Source organism: Bos indicus, chromosome 6, assembly GCF_029378745.1.
Source record: "Bos indicus isolate NIAB-ARS_2022 breed Sahiwal x Tharparkar chromosome 6, NIAB-ARS_B.indTharparkar_mat_pri_1.0, whole genome shotgun sequence".
NCBI classification, from domain to species: Eukaryota; Metazoa; Chordata; class Mammalia; order Artiodactyla; family Bovidae; genus Bos; species Bos indicus.
In genome coordinates, this window is record NC_091765.1 from 57,191,491 (window position 1) to 57,212,100 (window position 20,610).

The following is a 20,610-nucleotide window of genomic DNA, read 5'->3' on the forward strand; positions in this document are numbered from 1 at the left end:
TGTAATAGTTGTTATGAGGAATAAATCAGGTACATTACATGAAGAACTTAGTACAGTTCATGGCACATTGTAACCATCCAAAAAATGTTATTATTATTGACAGTATTTGAGTGATTAAATTGAAGCTAAAAAGAGTGAATAAGATTACCTCAAGAGAGAAAGTAAAGTGAAAGAGAAGAGGATGAAGCCCTGAGAAATACTCCAAAAAAAGGAGCAGGCAGAGGAGAATCTAGAAGCTGATTGTGCAGAGATGAGATGTGGGAGAAAAACCAGGATCCTGTGTTTCTGTGAAACAAAGGGAGGACATGGTTTCCAGAGGAGTTTGTGATCAGCCATACCAAATGCTTCTCTGAGTTCAAGTAGATTGAGAATTAATCTTTTTCTGAATAAATCTGAAAGATAGGTCATTAGTGTTCTTGGAAAATGTTGGTTTGTTAAAGCACTGGGGAGAGATTGGAGTGGGTTGGGGAGTGAAGAGAGGAAAAGAAATTGTAACTTTTCAGCAACTCTTTGGAAAAGCCTGGTTGCAAAGGGAAGAGAATAGACATAGTTAGAGAAATATGTTCTTGCCTGGAGAATCCCAGGGACGGGGGAGCCTCATGGGCTGCCGTCTATGGGGTCGCACAGAGTCGGACACGACTGAAGCAACTTAGCAGCAGCAGCAGCAGCAGAGAAATATATGGATGGCTTATTATTATCATTATTATTTAAGATAGAAGATATGTGGCATATTTAAATGCTAATGTGCAACACTTAAATACCAATAGAGGAAGGCTGAAGATACAGAATAGAAAGAAAATAATTATTGGGGCAAGATCTCCAAAATTAAATTACTGATGTAGCTCACACAACAGCCTACTGATTTATTTAGCCATTTCCTTCCATGTGGCTGGAGACAGTTGATGTGGACCAAAGAGTGAAGCCTCTGAGGAGTTAGAAGTAATAACATTGCCAAAGGGAGTCTTTGCTTGTTTGCTTTTCTCAGTTTAATGATATTTGAATATTAAGAGACATTAGAAGTCTCTTTCAGGGATTCTCTTCACAACCAATTTTGATTTTAATTCGCACACTTTACGAGCTGAGGGGATAATAATGTATTCTAAATCAATATCTTGTCTGTGGCCATCAGAAAGAGATGTGACTCCAGCTTATAATTACTAACGTATTCTCAAATTTATTTATAGATTAAGAGGAGCATGACTTGGAAGCTTTTTATAACATAGTAAAGGGCTTTATGAGGTGTATCAGTTCAGTTAAGTCGCTCAGTCAGTTCAGACTCTTTGTGACCCCATGAATTGCACCACACCAGACCTCACAGTCCATCACCAACTCCTGGAGCTCACTCAAACTCATGTCCATTGAGTCAGTGATGCCATCCAGCCATCTCATCCTCTGTTGTCCCCTTCTCCTCCTGCCCCCAATCTCGCCCAGCATCAGAGTCTTTTTCAATGAGTCAACTCTTCACATGAGTGGCCAAAGTATTGGAGTTTCAGCTTTAGCATCAGTCCTTCCAAAGAACACTCAGGACTGATCTCCTTTAGAATGGACTGGTTGGATCTCCTTGCAGTCCAAGGGACTCTCAAGAGTCTTCTCCAACACAACAGTTCAAAATCATCAATTCTTCGGTGCTCAGCTTTCTTGACAGTCCAACTTTCACATCCATACATGACCACTGGTAAAACCATAGCCTTGACTAGACGGACCTTTGTTGGCAAAGTAATGTCTCTGCTTTTCACTATGCTATCTAGGTTGGTCATAACTTTCCTTCCAAGGAGTAAGTGTCTTTTTATTTCATGGCTGCAATCACCATCTGCAGTGATTTTGGAGCCCCAAAAAATAAAGTCTCCCACTGTTTCCACTGTTTCCCCATCTATTTCCCATGAAGTGATGGGACCAGATGCCATGATCTTAGTTTTCTGAATGTTGAGCTTTAAGCCAAGTTTTTCACTCTCCTCTTTCACTTTCATCAAAAGGCTTTTTAGTTCCTCTTCACTTTCTGCCATAAGGGTGGTGTCACCTGCATATCTGAGGTTATTGATATTTCTCCCAGCAATTGTGATTCCAGCTTGTGCTTCATCCAGCCCAGCATTTCTCATGATGTACTCTGCATATAAGTTAAATAAGCAGAGTGACAATATACAGCCTTGACATACTCCTTTTCCTATTTGGAACCAGTCTGTTGTTCCATGTCCAGTTCTAACTGTTGCTTCTTGATCTGCATACAGATTTCTCAGGAGGTAGGTCAGGTGGTCTGGTATTCCCATCTCTTTCAGAATTTTCCACAGTTTATTGTGATCCACATAGTCAAAGGCTTTGGCATAGTCAATAAAGCAGAAATAGATGTTTTTCTGGAACTCTCTTGCTTTTTCCATGATCCAGCGGATGTTGGCAATTTGATCTCTGGTTCCTCTGCCTTTTCTAAAACAAGCTTGAACATCTGGAAGTTCATGGTTCATGTATTGCTAAAGCCTGGCTTGGAAAATTTTGAGCACTACTTTACTAGCCTGTGAGATGAGTCCAATTGTGCAGTAGTTTAACCATTCTTTGGCATTGCTTTTCTTTGTGATTGGAATGAAAACTGACCTTTTCCAGTCCTGTGGCCACTGCTGAGTTTTCCAGATTTTCTGGCATATTGAGTGCAGCACTTTCACAACATCATCTTCCAGGATTTGAAATAGCTCAACTGGAATTCCATCACCTCCACTAGCTTTGTTCGTAGTGATGCTTTCTAAGGCCCACTTGACTTCACATTCCAGGATGTCTGGCTCTAGGTCAGTGATCACACCATCATGATTATCTTGATCGTGAAGATCTTTTTTGTACAGTTCTTCTGTGTATTCTTGCCACCTCTTCTTAATATCTTCTGCTTCTGTTAGGTCCATACCATTTCTGTCCTTTATCGAGCCCATCTTTGCATGAAATATTCCCTTTGTATCTCTAATTTTCTTGAAGAGATCTCTAGTCTTTCCCATTCTGTTGTTTTCCTCTATTTCTTTGCATTGATCACTGAAGAAGGCTTTTTTATCTCTCCTTGCTATTCTTTGGAACTCTGCGTTCAGATGCTTATATCTTTCCTTTTCTCCTTTGCTTTTCACTTCTCTTCTTTTCACAGCTATTTGTAAGGCCTCCTGAACCCATTTTGCTTTTTTGCGTTTCTTTTTCTTTGGGATGGTCTTGATCCCTGTCTCCTGTATAATGTCATGAACCTCTCTGTCCATAGTTCATCAGGCCCTCTATCATATCTAGTCCCTTAAATCTTTTTCTCACTCCACTGTATAACCATAAGGGGTTTGATTTAGGTCATACCTGAATGGTCTAGTGGTTTTCCCTACTTTCTTCAATTTAAGTCTGAATTTGGCAATAAGGACTTCATGATCTGAGCCACAGTCAGCTCCCAGTCTTGTTTTTTTTTTTTTTTTTTTTGACTGTATAGAGCAGAATTCTCCATCTTTGGCTGCAAAGAATATAATCAATCTGATTTTGGTGTTGACCATCTGGTGAGGTCCATGTATAGAGTCTTCTCTTGTGTTGTTGGAAAAGGGTGTTTGCTATGACCAGTGCATTCTCTTGGCAAAACTTTATTAGCCTTTGCCCTGCTTCATTCCATATTCCAAAGCCAAATTTGCCTGTTACCCCAGGTGTTTCTTGACTTCCTACTTTTGCATTCCAGTTCCCTATAATGAAAAGGACATCTTTTGGGGGTGTTAGTTCTAAAAGGTCTTGTAGGTCTTCATAGAACCATTCAACTTCAGCTTCTTCAGCGTTACTGGTTGGGGCATAGACTTGGATTACTGTGATATTGAATGGTTTGCTTTGGAAACGAACTAGAGCATTCTGTTGTTTTTGAGATTGCATCCAAGTACTGCATTTTGGACTCTTTCGTTGACCATGATGGCTACTCCATTTCTTCTAAGGAATTCCTACCCACAGTAGTAGATATAATGGTTCCATTCTCCATTCCATAATGGAATTCACCCATTCCAGTCCATTTTAGTTCACTGATTCCTAGAATGTTGACATTCACTCTTGCCATGTCCTGTTTGACTACTTCCAATTTGCCTTGATTCATGGACCTAACATTCCAGGTTCTTATACAATATTGCTCTTTACAGCAACGGACCTTTCTTCTATCACCAGTCACATCCAGAACTGGGTATTGTTTTTGCTTTGGCTCAATTCATTCATTCTTTCTGGAGTTATTTCTCCACTGATCTCCAGTAGCATATTGGGCACCTACTGAGCTGGGGAGTTCCTCTTTCAGTATCCTATCATTTTGCCTTTTCATACTGTTCATGGGGTTCTCAAGGCAAGAATACTGAAGTGGTTTGCCATTCCGTTCTCCAGTGGACCACATTCTGTCAGACCTCTCCACCATGGCCTGCCCATCTTGGGTGGCCCCACACGACATGGCTTAGTTTCATTGAGTAGAGAAGGCTGTAGTCCATGTGATTAGATTGACTAGTTTTCTGTGATTATGGAAGTGTGGCTGAGAGGAGCTACCCCTCGCCCGAGGTCAGGGGTGGCGGCCAAGAGGAGCTACCCCACGCCCGAGGCCAGGGGCAGCAGCCGGGAGAAGCTACCCCACAAGGAGCGGTGGCTGTGTGGGTGCAGGAGGGCCGAGAGGAGCTACTCCACGTTCCAGGTCAGGAGGGGAAGCTGTGAGGAGATACCCCTCATCCAAGGTAAGGAGCAGCGGGTGCACTTTGCTGGAGCAGCTGTGAAGAGTTACCCCATGTCCAAGGTAAGAGAAACCCAAGTAAGACGGTAGGTGTTGCGAGAGGCATCAAAAGGCAGACACGCAAACCATAATCACAGAAAACTAGTCAATCTAATCACACGGACCACAGCCTAACTCAGTGAACCTAAGCCATGAGGTGTATGAGAAGGTATAATTGAAAAGAATGGAAAAATCATAAGTTAATGTCTTCATATTCCATTGTAATCAACAGATTTGCAGTAGGAGAGGGAGATGAATCCCAGTTATGCCACCGATCAGCTACATGAACTTGAGCAAGCTTCCTAACATCTCTTTTTTCTTGGTTCCCTCATCTGAATAAGGAGAATTATACTATTAGCACTTTCATATGGGCTATCCTGAAGATTAAATGAGATAATGCATGTTATAGTCCTCAAAAATTATTACTATCATTAGAGTGAATGATTCGTCCTTGCCAGGTTAGTAATACATAAAATAAACATATATACATATATATAAGTAAATATATATAATAAGTAATGTTAAAATTTAACATTCTGTTTATATTCACAAATGCACCTAGCTTTAATTCATTCTCTCAAACGTTTAACATTAATTCAAGTCATGGCAGTTGACTTTAATATCTGGCACAACTGGACGATAAAGCAGTCTCCCTTTTACTCCACGGGGAGTTGTCTATCTAAAAGCATCTACTTGCATCCTAAAGATGAGAGGGAAATCACACAGGAAGAGACAGAAACAGCCTTGCCTGTTTGGAGACCTTCCATTGTCTGCCCTGGTGCTCTGACCTCTCATTTATTATCTTCACTCTGAGAAGAAAGCAGAGAAAGGAAGAAACAAAAGAGTTCTCAATAGAAATATTTGACAAGAAAAAAACCTTAGCTCTGTTGTCATTGCCACATACTGAATAGTTGCTCTCTTTTGGTCACTTACCTTGGCATTTTATACTTTTGAAAAATAAACATGAAGAAGAAAATACTTAGAAGCAATAAATGCCATAAATGAGGTGATCTTTGTTTGGAAGAGCATGGACAGAGCAAATGCCATAATTCTTCACGGCTTCAGAACCAAAAGCTAATGACTCAGATTCACCTCTATGTTTTGAACATACCTTGGCTGAAGGTTAATCACATTAATTACTGTGAGTCAACATCTGCCATGTCCTAAAAAACTCCTATCAACCATTCTAATATGTAGAGCCCCATAGGTGGCTCAGACAGTAAAGAATCTGCCTGCAATGCAGGAGAACAGGGTTTCATCCCTAGATTGAGAAGATCCCTAGAGAAGGGAATGGCACCATACTCCAGTATTCTTGCCTGGAGAATTCCATGGACAGAAGAGCTTGGCAGGCTACAGTCCATGGGGTCACAAAGAGTCAGACATACTAAGTGACTAACACTTTCACTTTCACTTTTTCATGATGATTTTTAAAATTTCCTGAACCATCAGAATCATGTCAACTTCATATGTTTCTTGGATTAACTCATTTATGCCCAATAAATACTTGACTGCTGAGAACCTAGAAACTATTGCCTTTGCAAATCAGGGATTTTAAAATTGAGGAATATGGAAAATTGTAGAAGGAAAGAGAAAAGCCAAAGACTACAAAGAAGAGCAGAGAAAATGGATATAAGAATTGTAAATGCATGCTTTTGCTAATGAGACCATCACATCAAATCTAAAATAAAATGAGACCCCAGTTCTTACTTCTCACCATTTTTCTCTCAAACTACCTTTTTACCTAAAACATGTCAGGGTTCACATGTGGTCAGACCATCTCTACACCAAAAACATAAAAACCAGTGGGTGTTTCATACAAGTTCACATTTCAATCCATCACAATACTAATTACTAAATGATAACCCAGACCAGAGCATCTCAAATTGTAATGTGCATTCATTCCCTGAGGATCTTATTAAAATGCAGATTCTGATTCAGTAGATTTGGAATGGGGCCCAAGATTCTATATTTTTAACAACTAATTCTATTGCCTTTGGAATTAAGGTCCACACATTGCATTAATACATTCGAGGTAAAATTACTTCTAATGATCCATCTCATTATTGCTTAAGCTATGTCAAAATTTTGTGATTCAGAATTTTGTACACAATTTAAGTCCAACCGAATCATCGTAAAAGAAAGTTTTTCATGGAGTATTGATAATAAGTCCAATCAACTCTGAAGATTATTCAGAGCTGTCCTATTACCTGTCTTAATTAATAAAATTTTGCTGGGATGAGTCATTATGATACCTATACAATTTTATATTGACTTTCCTTTTAACTTGTCTCAGATGCAAATTTTAACTTTTTAAATTATAAAGTAAAATTTTAAGTGTTAATTTAGGGTCTTTTATGTTACTAGGAAATTATTATTTTTTGATTATGGAGTAATGTAAGTGATATGAAAAAAATCTGAAAGTAATCAATAATGTGACATTGTAACCAAGATAGTATATATAGATAGGCCAGTGGGAAGGTACTTAAGTATCTGATACACTGTTTTTAGACAAAATCTCTGGTACCAATGGCATTAATAGTAAACAAAAAGCAAAATCCTAGTTCAAAATACCTACCATGTAGCAGAGAGGCTAGTGTACTCTAAATTCTCTATTCCAGCGTGTTGAACTTGACTGAATTGCAAGGCTCTGTTCTGTTCACCAAAAGTCTTTGCCAGAAAAGACCAATAAGCAAAAAAATACTAGCATAGTAGAAAGAGCTTTTTAATAAGAGAGATGTATTCCCCAAAGCCTCTTTACCTGTGGATTATTACAGCCACCCTCACTGTCCATTGTCTTTTTGTCATTTTGCTACACCCAGTAAGTGCTAACCTTAGATAAACCCAACAGTGTTTCTTCTCAGTGCTTTCATATAGCTGAAATCCTCAGAAGCAAATCACATCAACAGGTTGATTGATAGCACCTTCAGTTTGTAATTCCAAGTCTCAGTTGACACCCCTTAGAATCTTATCACATTATTCCAATCGGTTTCTGGAGAAACTCTCCTCCCTTCATTCTCATTCAATGACTGGCCCCTCCCATGTCTCCTTCACCCTTAGTGATTGAACCTTGGTTAAATGTGGCTCTTGGTTAAGATTGTGGGCTCTAACAGTAACCTGTCTGGCTTCCTACTCAGGTTCCAGCAATTTATCTAAATGCAACCTCAGGGATACATTTTTTTTTAACAATTCTGTGCCTCAGTTCATTGTTGGTAAAATAAAGACATAATATTTCCTGCCTCATAAGGTTATTGTAAATAGAACATGAGTCAATCTATATAAACTTTTAAAAATAATGCCTGTTGTCAATAAATCATCAATAGAAGTTTACTATCCCAAGGACAAAGGAGCCCAGAGGGCTACAGTCCCTGGGGTCACAAAGAGTTGGACACAACTGAGTGACTAAGCACAGTACACATTATCCTAATTATTTTTCACAGGAAAAATAGAAGCTGACAGACAGAAAGTCCCTTAACTACCCAACCTATAACAACAAATCTATCTGCATCCTCATGACCTCATCTAAACCTAATTACCTCCAAAAGACCTTACTTCCTAATACCATCACATTGGAATTGAGGTATTAATATATGAATTTGGGGCAGATACAGTCTGTGATATCAACCTATCACTAACTGGCCCCCACCCAAAATCCTCTAGGTAAGGTTACAAAATATTTCTGTATTCCTAAATTTGTTGGTCACTTTACTCAATCTCTTCTCTGCTTTTGACACTGCTATCTTTTTCTTTGAATTCTATAGCATCACACGGTCCTAGTTTTCTTCTTATCTTCTTACCGCCTTAACTAGCTACTCTGTAGCTCCTGGCAGAAAGAAAGAGCGTTACCTCCTTCACTCATATCTTCATTCATGAATCAGAACTTGCTAGAACAATACAGTCTTCTTGGTAAACTCCCAATTTCATTGTTCCATCCACAGAGCATTCTTCTTTGAAACACCCTGTTTGAAAGACCATTCCATCCTTGTTCCTCATGTGCATTCTTTCTGCCTCTGTTACTAGTAAAATAAGAAAACAGGAATATTTTCTATCCTTGATGAGGTATCGCCTTTTCTCTTCCAGCATTTGTGTCTCTATCTCTATCTAGAAGCCCCTCCTCAAGAAAGTAGTCTCCATTTTGCACTTGAGTCATTAACTAGAGCACTTTTCTGAGATGATGATATGATGGCAGAACCAGAGATTTGTTTGTTTGTTTGTTTGTTTGTTTTTAAATTTTATTTTATTTTTAAACTTTACATAATTGTATTCGTTTTGCCAAATATCAAAATGAATCCATCACAGGTATACATGTGCTCCCCATCCTGAACCCTCCTCCCTCCTCCCTCCCCATACCATCCCTCTGGGTCGTCCCAGTGCACTAGCCCCAAGCATCCAGTATCGTGCATTGAACCTGGACTGGCATCTCGTTTCATACATGATATTTTACATGTTTCAATGCCATTCTCCCAAATCTTCCCACGCTCTCCCTCTCCCACAGAGTCCATAAGACTGTTCCATACATCAGCGTCACTTTTGCTGTCTCGTACACAGGGTTATTGTTATCATCTTTCTAAATTCCATATATATGCGTTAGTATACTGTATTGGTGTTTTTCCTTCTGGCTTACTTCACTCTGTGTAATAGGCTCCAGTTTCATCCACCTCATTAGAACTCATTCAAATGTATTCTTTTTAATGGCTGAGTAATACTCCATTGTGTTTGTCTCAGCCTCCAAAACAGTGGCATTTTTCTCTCCTGGAAAATTACAGGACCATTGATTTCAGTTCATTGATCAGGGAGAATGTTCAGATAAGTATAGCATTTCAAAAATGGATCCATCAGCCTCAAGAGGTAATAAGTTTCTCATCATTGGAGGCACTCCAACATATGCTAGAAGACAACTTGTTTATTTACTGAGAAATATTTAATAAGTCCCCACTTTGTGTCTGTGATGGGGTAACAAGGAGTACAAAGTCAATATGATAGACAAGAGTCCTCACTCAAGATGCTTCTGATCTTGTAGAAGAAATAAATACAAAAGTTAATAATGGTATATCACCAATACCTAGTGAAAGACAACCCACAGAAAAGAATGGGCTTCCCAGGTGGCGCAGTGGTTAAGAATCTGCCTGCTAATACAGGAGACTTGGGTTCGACCCCTAGGTCTGGAAGCCTGGAGAAGGAAATGGTAAACCACTCTAGTATTCTTGCCTGGGAAATCCCGTGAACAGAAGAGCTTGACAGGCTACAGTCCAAGAGATTACAAAGAGTCAGACATGACTGAGCACATACACAAAGAAAAGAATATCCAAGAGAGATCTAAAGACAAAGTGAAAGAAAAAATCTGTTTAGACAGTGAAACACATAAGAAAAGTCTAGAGTAAAGAAAAAATAAGGCTACAACAACAACAACCAAAAAAAAAAAAAACCTCATAAAAAGAAGATGAAGTATGTCAGGAGAGAAACATAGAAAGATAAACGGGAATCCAGACAAGGAAATTTGAAGAGCCATATGCACATGACCATTAAATGTGAAGTCAGGATCCACTGGTGGTTTTCATCGATTCTGTGTTTGGGAGTCTAGCCCCAGCCCTGAACTCTGAGGAGCTGAATGGAAGCCTACTTGGCTCCTGTCTTTACATCTCCAGTCCAGGGGAGTAGGCAAAGGGCTGTTGCCCTTTCTGACCAATATGCGTGAAGGGAAAGAGAAGCTTGTTCTGAAATTTCTGACTTTTGCTTCTCCTATTATCATTTCCCTTAAAAACCAAAAAGAAAGGAAGTTTTCCAATCAGCCCTTGCAAAGCCATAGAGAAATGAGTGCCCCACCAATCAGAGATCTGCTTAGTGATTATCAATGAAAAAAGAATTCCTTTCCGGAGAAACTGTGGGCACCTTGAAGATAAATTTTCAGCACTAGCAAAAGAAAAAAAAAAAAGGACATTCAAGAAATATACCCCAGACACAAAAAGGCCTGTATTATTATTACTTTCCAGAAACCAGTTAATTCCCTCCCCAACCCCAACCCCCAACTGCATAGTCACAAAGACATAAACAAATTTCTAGTTGAATGACTCAATCTTTTTTCTCTAAATAACTAACTTCCTATTAGCATAATAATAGTGAACATTAATTGAGGATTTACTATGTTCCAGAAACACATTCCATGTTTTATATACATTGCTTTATTCCTCACATTTAGTCCTCACATCACTGAGAAGTAGGTAAGTATCATCATTATTCTCATCTTATAGACAGGTAAACTGAGGCTAAGTGAGGTTGAGTAACTCACTTGCCAGTACAGAGCTAGTAGTGTTGGAGCCAGGGCTTCAGAAGGCTCAGAATCTCAACTACTACACAAAGATTTCAAGAGGCAGAACTTACACAACCTGGATCAGCAGTACCATCCTCCCAGTCCCAGGAAGATTGGGATATTTGTTTAGGATGTTTTGTTTGGGATGCAGATTCTTCAGGCCCATTCCAGACCTGGGGAGTCAGAATTTCTAGGAGTAGGACCCAGAAATCACATTTCAGTCAGGTACCCAAGGTGATTCTTTTGAAATTAAAATTAGAGAAACACGCCACTCCCTCTGCTGTTCAAAATAACTCTAATAGATTAAAGAAATTGTTCCAGGCCTCTAGGGGAAAAAAGATCAAGGTAGGAACATTAGTTTTCGTTACCTTTGATCAATTATGCTTCTTCAGAGCAGCAAAATTGTCGAATTGGTAGAGGTGGAGTCTAGTTTCTCCTTGTCTCAGTGCTACAACTCTAATTAAAGCTGGCTGCTCCCCACAGTTGGAACCCCCATGGCACCCCTAATCTTGCACTTGAAACATCCTTTCCTGGTTGACATGATTGACAGCACAGTGATATAGTGCAGGGAGCCCTGGAGTCCCTCCTGTGTCCCTTACTAAGCACATAGAAATAGATGGATCATTTAAATTCTCTGGGTCTCAGTTTTGCTATTTGTGAAATGGGGGTAATAAGACACAGGAAAACAGCTTTAAGGAAAAGAGTAGAGTGAACTTTATCTTATGTATGTGAAATCCATCTGGCCTAAATCCTGATGCCTGAGACATACTCAATAAATGGTGAGGGTGGTTTTTTAAATATCTCTTCTATATTGTCGAATTTGGTGATAACAGGCAAAGAACCTTGCCTTTTTAGTTGAACAAATGTGGGTTCAGGTCCTGACTCTGCCAATCACTAACTATGAGATTTGAGCAATTTACCTGGGCTTTCTAACTTTTATCTTCTCATTTATGACACAGGAACAAATAACCTACTTCTTATAATTTTGTAAGAGTTAAAAGAATTAAAATATGTAAAGTTTCTAGTACATGGTAGACACTCAACATCTGTTGTTTTCTGTCTCATTTTAAAACCAAATTATCTTGATTTCTCAACAAATCTCAGAAAGCAGTTTGTTGTAATTGTAGCATTGTGTATTTTATTGAATTTTAATTCCTTTGAAATCTAATACAGTAATCTAGTAGTTTGTTATTAACTTATTGACTAGAACCAAAATATTATCTAAATATTAGTTAGGAAGCATTTCCTAGTCCTTCCTTACACTGACTTCTTGTCCTTTCTTGTCAGTCCAAAGGTAATTTGACCAGAATTTGCTCCCTTAGAGACTCTGTAGCTCAAACTGCTTCTTTTCCAGGCAAGATATTGGCAGCCAAAAGAGGTGAAGTGACAGAAAAATCCAGGTCAGCTGTGAAGATGATTAAATAGTTTGCAAGAGAGATTTATGGGAAAAATAATTTTAAAAAAGAGAAACTGTTTCTTTTGGAGATAGGGAAGCCAACTCAGTAATGATCATCAAGCATACCTATGTTTATGCTACAAGGAAATTGTTACTCAGTTACCCTCCACTTCCACAAAGAACAGGAGGCTCTGGACCTGATCACAGCACGAGGGATTTAGAATAAATATAAAAAGATGATGGCGAGAACAGAGCTGAAGGTTTTTCTGGTTTATTTTCTGCTATCCTTTATAAATCTCCTGGAATCATGATTCAAAATCATGATTCAAATCCAGGCTTTGGCCACATCTAATTACTTCTCTAAGCCAGGGGTGTGTGTCTGCACCACGGACTATGCCAGCCCTAAGAAATACAAGAATCAGATGGGCACAGTCCCTGTCTTTGTGGCATTATAGTCCAACTGGAGTGCATGTTTTGTGCAGGGTCCTTTGAAAGGTAGATCTAGAATATAATGATCATTTCCTGAACCAGGAATTTTGTAACCTTCTATGGCACCATTTTCAGTTCAGTTCAGTTCAGTCACTCAGTCATAACTGACTCTTTGAGACACCATGGACTGCAGCACGCCAGGCTTCCCTGTCTATCACCAACTCCCGGAGTTTACTCAAACCCATGTCCATTGAGTCAGTGATGCCATCCAACCATCTCATCCTATGTCGTCCCCTTCTCCTCCTACCCCCAGTCCCTCCCAGCATCAGAGTCTTTTCCAATGAGTCAACTGTTCTCATGAGGTGGCCTCCAGTTCACCTGTTTTGGAGTTTCAGTTTCAGCATCAGTCCTTCCAATGAATATTCAGGAATGATCTCCTTTAGGATAGACTGGTTGGATCTCCTTGCAGTCCAAGGGACTCTCAAGAGTCTTCTCCAACACCACAATTCAAAAGCATCAATTATTCGGTGCTCAGTTTTCTTTATAGTCCAACTCCGTACGTGACTACTGAAAAACCTAAGCTTTAACTAGACAGACCTTTGTTGGCAAAGTAATGTCTCTGCTTTTTAATATGCTGTCTAGGTTCGTCATAACTTTCCTTCCAAGGAGCAAGTGTCTTTTAACTTCATGGCTGCGGTCACCATCTACAGTGATTTTGGATCCCCCCAAAATAAAGTTTGTCCCTGTTTCCATTGTTTCCCCAACTATTTGCCATGAAGTCATGGGACCAGATGCCATGATCTTAGTTTTCTGAATGTTGAGCTTTAAGCCAATATTTTTACTCCCCTCTTTCACTTTCATCAAGAGGCTCTTTAGTTCTTCTTCACTTTCTGCTATAAGGGTGGTGTCATCTGCATATCTGAGGTTATTGATATTTCTCCTGGCAATCTTGATTCCAGCTTGTGCTTCATCCAGCCCAGCGTTTCTCATGATGTACTCTGCATATAAGTTAAATAAGCAGGGTGACAATATACAGGCTTGACATACTCCTTTTCCTATTTGGAACCAGCCTGTTGTTCCATGTCCAGTTCTAACTGTTGCTTCTTGATCTGCATACAGATTTCTCAGGAGGCAGGTCAGGTGGTCTGGTATTCCCATCTCTTTCAGAATTTTCCACAGTTTGTTGTAATCCATACAATCAAAGGCTTTGACATACTCAATAAAGCAGAAGTAGAAGCAGATGTTGCAGATTTGGTACAGAATAATAAATTCCAAGTGCCTTAGTATATCATTCAAGTCCTTTCAAAGATCCTCCTCTCTAGTCTCATCTCTCAACATTCTCATAAGGATTATGCACCTATTATAGTCACAATCAGAAAAGAACTAGTAGCTGATATATTACCTTCATTCTATATTGTATATCACATATTACATATATATTGTACATATACAGGGATTTTATCTTTTGTAACTATGCAAACCATTTAAGGAAAGTCTGTAAAGTTGTCTTCTTGTTGTAGAATCTTTAAGTCCACAGAACAGGAAATCAGGAAGAAAGATGGATGTAAAGTGGAAAAGATCAAGGATAAGCTAAATTCCATGATTACAGCTGGAACCTATGCTAGTTCTTAGTGCATCTGACCTTTATGGCATGAGCACCAAGCTGGTGCCCGTCACCTTGGAGCCAAACATACACCTCACCCAAGAGTTGGAGGAGCTGAAGGAGGAGGACTTGCAGGCCCAGATGCCATTCCACGTCAGTGAGGTGAGCCAGCAGATAAGCAACAAAGAATGAGAACTATAAAATGGTTGCTGCTCCATTTCCACCTTTCCAGTCTTCCATGTCTCTTGTGGCCCACTGTATCAAAAACATGCAAGAAGGGACTTCTGGGAAATGTAGTTCAGCCTAGCCAAGTTGACACAAAGCAACTTACTAGCACTAAGTTAAAATCATGGCATGCCATATCTCTCTCTGAGAGATTCATAAGGACATTAGTGTATCAAAGGCTCAGCAAAGCCCTTGTTTAATGTTCAGCTGTGATCAAAGAATTCCTATACTTATCAAAATAGCTGATTCTAGAGATTATGATTATGAAACTGTTGTGAAGACTCAGTGATTGTTTATTGGTGTGTATTTGCTTTATGGTGTATTTCTATGAATAAATCTTTAAAAAAAAATACTCTGTAATGAGATGCTGTGTTTCTTTAGAAAGTTAGTGCAAATTGTGGTTACCGAGTAGTGAAGACTTTCTTCAATTTACTCATCAATATATCCAATTGTTTGAAATTTCAAGGGCTTCCCTGGTGGATCAGATGGTAAAGAATCTGCCTGAAAAAGTACAGGAGATCTGGGTTTGATCCCTGGGTTATAAAGATTCCCTGGAGGAGGGCATGGCAACCCACGCACTCCAGTATTCACACCTGGAAAATCTCCATGACAAAGAAGCCTGGTGGGCTGCTACTGTCTATGGGGTCCCAAAGGGTTGGACACAACTGAGCAACTAAGCACAGCGCAAATTTCAAGGAAAGATATCACAATCCAGAAAAATCTAGAATTTGTCAAATCATCCTTAAGTAGCCTATTTTAAGTGTTGGAGCTCTATTTTATTTTCATTTAATGGCTTAATAATAAGTAAAGCTCATTTGATTTCCTGTTTCAGAATGACTAGTTAAACCTCCTACAGAATCAATACACACATACTCATATCTTATAACATACAGTCATTGTATTAAACATTTTAAAACTAGATTACATAACATTTGAGGCAACATAACAGATAATAGCATGAACTAAGAGACTAGACTGTCTGAACTTAAAACTGTCTCAGTCTATTTGGGTTGCTACAATGCTGTACCATAGACTGGATGGCTTATAAACAACACAGATTTGTTTCTCAAAGCTCTGGAGGCTGAGAAGTTCAAGATCAAAGCACCCACCAGCAGGTTTGTGTCATGATGGCCATCTTCTCATTGTATCCTTGCATGGTAGAAGGGAAAAGAAGCTTTCTGGGATCTCTATAAGGGCACTAATCCCATTTCCAAGGGCTCCACCTCATGACCTAGTCATCTCCAAAGAGCCTCAGTTCTAAGTATCATCACATTGGGGATTAGGTTTCAACATATAATTTGGGGTTAGGGGGGACACAGTCTATATAGCAAGCATGAATTCTGAAATCAGACTGCTTAAACGTATTGTACCCCTTATCAGCTGTGTGATGCTGGATAAGTTACTTAACTGCTCTGAGCCTCAGCTTACTCATGTGTAAAATAGGAATAGTAATAATAGTAATAATTCCCTTTTCAAAATTTAACATGAATTAAGGGATTTAACATTTGTAAAGAGTTTTAAACCATGCTTGGTAAATGGTTTGTGTGTATGAATCCAACTCTTGACAGCAATTCCTCCTGAGCCTATACTATTATCCCAATTTTATAAGAAAACTAAGTCAAATAGAGGTGAAATATTCTCTCTTAGGGCATATAAAACCCCAGATGGTCCTGACTCTAGGTCCTGACTCTAGTCTCATTCGACATGATCATGGCACCTTCCAAGCAAAGCTTTATGGCTCTCTGAGGCTTTTTCTAGAAAGTCTCAAAAGACAAGATCAAATTGACTAGGTCCAGAAATGGAATTAGTCCCTCTCCCCAGAGGTGCTAAAGTTGTAGCTGTCACTCATTCTTGACCTAGACTAGATGCGAATACAGAACTTAGAATGAAAGCTCCATGGTTTTATTTTGCCCTGAGCTTACATGGTCCCTAGAAAGTTCTTTAAATACTTTCAATCAAGGGCTCAGAAAAATTTTTAAAAATAACCTTGCACATATAATTAGAAACTGGCATGTGGGGAATTAAATAGAAGAGGTGAAATTTTCTGTGATTATCAGGGACTACTTGAAGGGAGGTTCTTTGAAGAAAATACCTCAGACTCTCAAAACCCACACAAGGGGGTCTGACATGACTTGTTGACAGCAAAGCTGACATGAGCTCAAGGGCAGAGACTCAGCAAGAGATCCTTCTCTTTTAGCAGGACAGAGAGAGAGAGACCAGGCTGGAAGAGTCTGGGACAGGTGTAGCTGTGTTACTATGATATTAATGATGATTAAGAAACATAAGACAGGAAAATATTTTAAAACCAAGTATGAAAGAATATCTTATGTTTCTGTGTGAGCATGCTTGAGAAACATATCAAAAATAAATTTCCACATATCTCTACAGTAGTTCAAGTAATTCTAAAGATGCTTCACTAAATTCTAGTGGTAATTCTAAAGATCACTGCTTCACTTTAGGCTGTGAAGTAGTGAAAAGGAAAAAAGAGGTTTTGCTCACACTTCTTTGGGAAGCTTTTCTGATTCCTGCTGCCTGCATTGATCACTCACATCTCTGGATTCCTGTTGCCAATACAGTCAGTGCTACATGTTTTGAATCTATGGTCCTTTTACTTGTTAACTGAGTGATCTAAAGCAAGTTACCTAACTTCTCTCATCCTGTTTCCTCAGTATCAAAATGAGAAATCTCATAGAGTTGCAATGAGAACTTTAGCAATTGCAGAAGGACTTACAACAGGGCCTGGCATTTACTGCAGTGGTTCCTAGCCTCTCTGCATTCCCACTTCCTGTTTCTCATAGACTATAGTATTGGATATGCTCATTGGGAAATATTTTAAGACCCACAGTAACTTAGAAATATGTTTCTGAGAATTCTACTATAAAATCATCATAACATGAATCAAACCACAGATATTCAAAGTTAATCTGAAGATATAAAATTACCCTTTAGGCATAATAAGCCCTGATTATTGAATTAACTTTGCAAAAGCATGAATGCTTAGGCAACCATGGAAGCAAACCAACAGCTTCATTAGAACTCATTTGAAAGCAGGCAACAGAAACCAAACTCAATAGTAATAATATCTTGTATTATCATTATTAATCAGATCACTTAGCTAAAAATCCAATGGAGATCTAATTTCATCTACTAAACATATCAAATGCTGAAACAATTTAATCAGAATTGTTCCTCTCTCCATGTCTCTGTTTTGTTTTCCTCTGTATCGAATTAATTCTCTTTTTAAAAAACAAGTATTTATTTGGTCTTAGTTGTGGCATGCATGCAAACTCTTAGTTGCAGCATGTGGGATACCGTTCCCTGACCAGGGATCAAACCCAGGCCCCTGGCATTGGGAGCACAGAGTCTTAGCCACTAGACCACCAGGGAAGTCCCTTGGATTCCTTCTTAAGTGAACTCTCACCTAAGATAACTGGTGACTCCTGTAGCTCACATGACCCTGACTAGCACCATTTATTAAAGTGCTTACAAAATCGTTGACCCACTGACATAGAATCCCATATAATATCCCCAAGGAATTCATCTTACAATAAACTAGGCAATGCTATAGACACATAATAATGGAATAGATGCTAACTAGCCTTTGACTGTGTGATTCACAATCAACTGTGGAAAATTCTGAAAGGGATGGGAATACCAGACCACCTGACCTGCCTCTTGAGAAACCTGCATGCAGGTCAGGAAGCAACAGTTAGAACTGGACATGGAACAACAGACTGGTTCCAAATAGGAAAAGGAGTACATCAAGGCTGTATATTGTCACCCTGCTTGTTTAACTTATATGCAGAGTACATCATGAGAAACGCTGGGCTGGAGGAAGTCAAACTGGAATCAAGATTGCCAGAAGAAATATCAATAATCTCAGATGTGCAGATGACACCACCCTTATGGCAGAAAGTGAAGAAGAACTAAAGAGCCTCTTGATGAAAGTGAAAGAGGAGAGTGAAAAAGTTGGCTTAAAGCTCAACGTTCAGAAAACGAAGATCATGGCATCCGGTCCCATCACTTCATGGGAAATAGATGGGGAAACAGTGGAAACAGTGGCTGACTTGATTTTTCTGGGCTCCAAAATCACTGCAGATGGTGATTGCAGCCATGAAATTAAAAGACACTTACTCCTTGGAAAGAAAGTTATGACCAACCTAATAGCTTATTCAAAAGCAGAGACATTACTTTGCCAACAAAGGTTCGTCTAGTCAAGGCTATGGTTTTTCCTGTGGTCATGTATGGATGTGAGAGTTGGACTGTGAAGAAGGCTGAGCGCCGAAGAATTGATGCTTTTGAATTGTGGTGTTGGAGAAGACTCTTGAGAGTCCCTTGGACTGCAAAGAGATCCAACCAGTCCATTCTGAAGGAGATCAGCCCTGGGATTTCTTTGAAGGGAATGATGCTGAAGCTTAAACTCCAGTACTTTGGCCACCTCATGTGAAGAGTTAACTCATTGGAAAAGACTCTGATGCTGGGAAGGGTGGGGGCAGGAGGAGAAGGGGACGACAGAGAATGAGATGGCTGGATGGCATCACTGACTCGATGGACGTGAACTCCGGGAGTTCGTGATGGACAGGGAGGCCTGGCGTGCTGTGATTCATGGGGTCGCAAAGAGTCGGACACGACTGAGCAACTGAACTGAACGGAACTGAAAAGGGGCTTGATTCCCTTACCTCAATTCAGGACAATCTGAATAACCATCTCAGGTCCAACATGGTCCTCTGTTGTAACCACATATTTGACCTCTTCCTTTGCTTTCTTGTGTCTTCCTCATTTACTTATAAGTGATGTTACTGAGATCATGACCCAAAATACCTCCTACATGTTGAACTTCATCTCAGAGTCCGTTTTTCTAGGTCCCTTGGTCCCTGACCTGTAATAATAGCTATGGAAGCCTCCCTATATGCTATTTTGCACATGTTAACTCATTCAGTGCTCACTGAAAGATAATATCCCCGTATGTCAGATGAGAACCTTTAGGTTTAGAGAGGTTAAATGACTTACATAAATGACTGTGGTCATGAGATGGTTGGATGGCATCACCGACACAATGGACATGGCTTTGGGTAGACTCTGGGAGTTGGTGATGGACAGGGATGCCTGGCATGCTGCACTTCATGGGATCGCAAAGAGTCGGACACGACTGAGCGACTGAACTAAACTGAGCAGCAGTTGACCTAGGAAGCCTGGATATGACCATCTGATGGACACTGGTTTGGTGTCATGCCTTGAACGGATGGGAGGCCAACCTATATTCACTCCAGGATATATATATATATATATATATATATATATATATATATATATATATATATATATATATATAGACCAACCTATATTCACTCACTTATTACACTAACTTGATGACCATTGTGGGTGCCAGTGTTCACTGTTAGAATATATGCATCTGGGAACCAAGGAGTAGAAATAAAAATGGCCTCACTCACCATCACTCCCAAGGACCCATTTGAGGAATTTATGCTTCCTTTCTGATATTGTTAATGAAGCACTGGTTCCAAGAAAGTATCTGTGCTTACCATTTCTACAACTATATGCTGTATAGGTCAAAATGTCCTGGATTCTATAAGAGAATGCTTCCACCAAAAGACAAAGTAATGGTCCCATTGAACTTTAAGCTACAGCTTCTGCCAAGTCAGTCCAAACTGTTCACACCAAGAGACCAGTGGGAAAGGAAAGGCAGGGCTGGAATACTGATCATCAGGAGGAAGCTGCCATAAGAAGGAGGCAGAGAATAAATACATTTAGCACTTAGGTGGCCACAGGGGTGTTTCTTGACACCTCCTTTCTCTGTTGGAAAATACAAAGATAGCCTTGGCATGAGATGGGCATGGAGAACAAGGACAAAATTCTGGTTTCCTCCCGTAGGTATGTCACCTAGACCAGAAGAGGTATGAGCTAAGGGTGAGGGG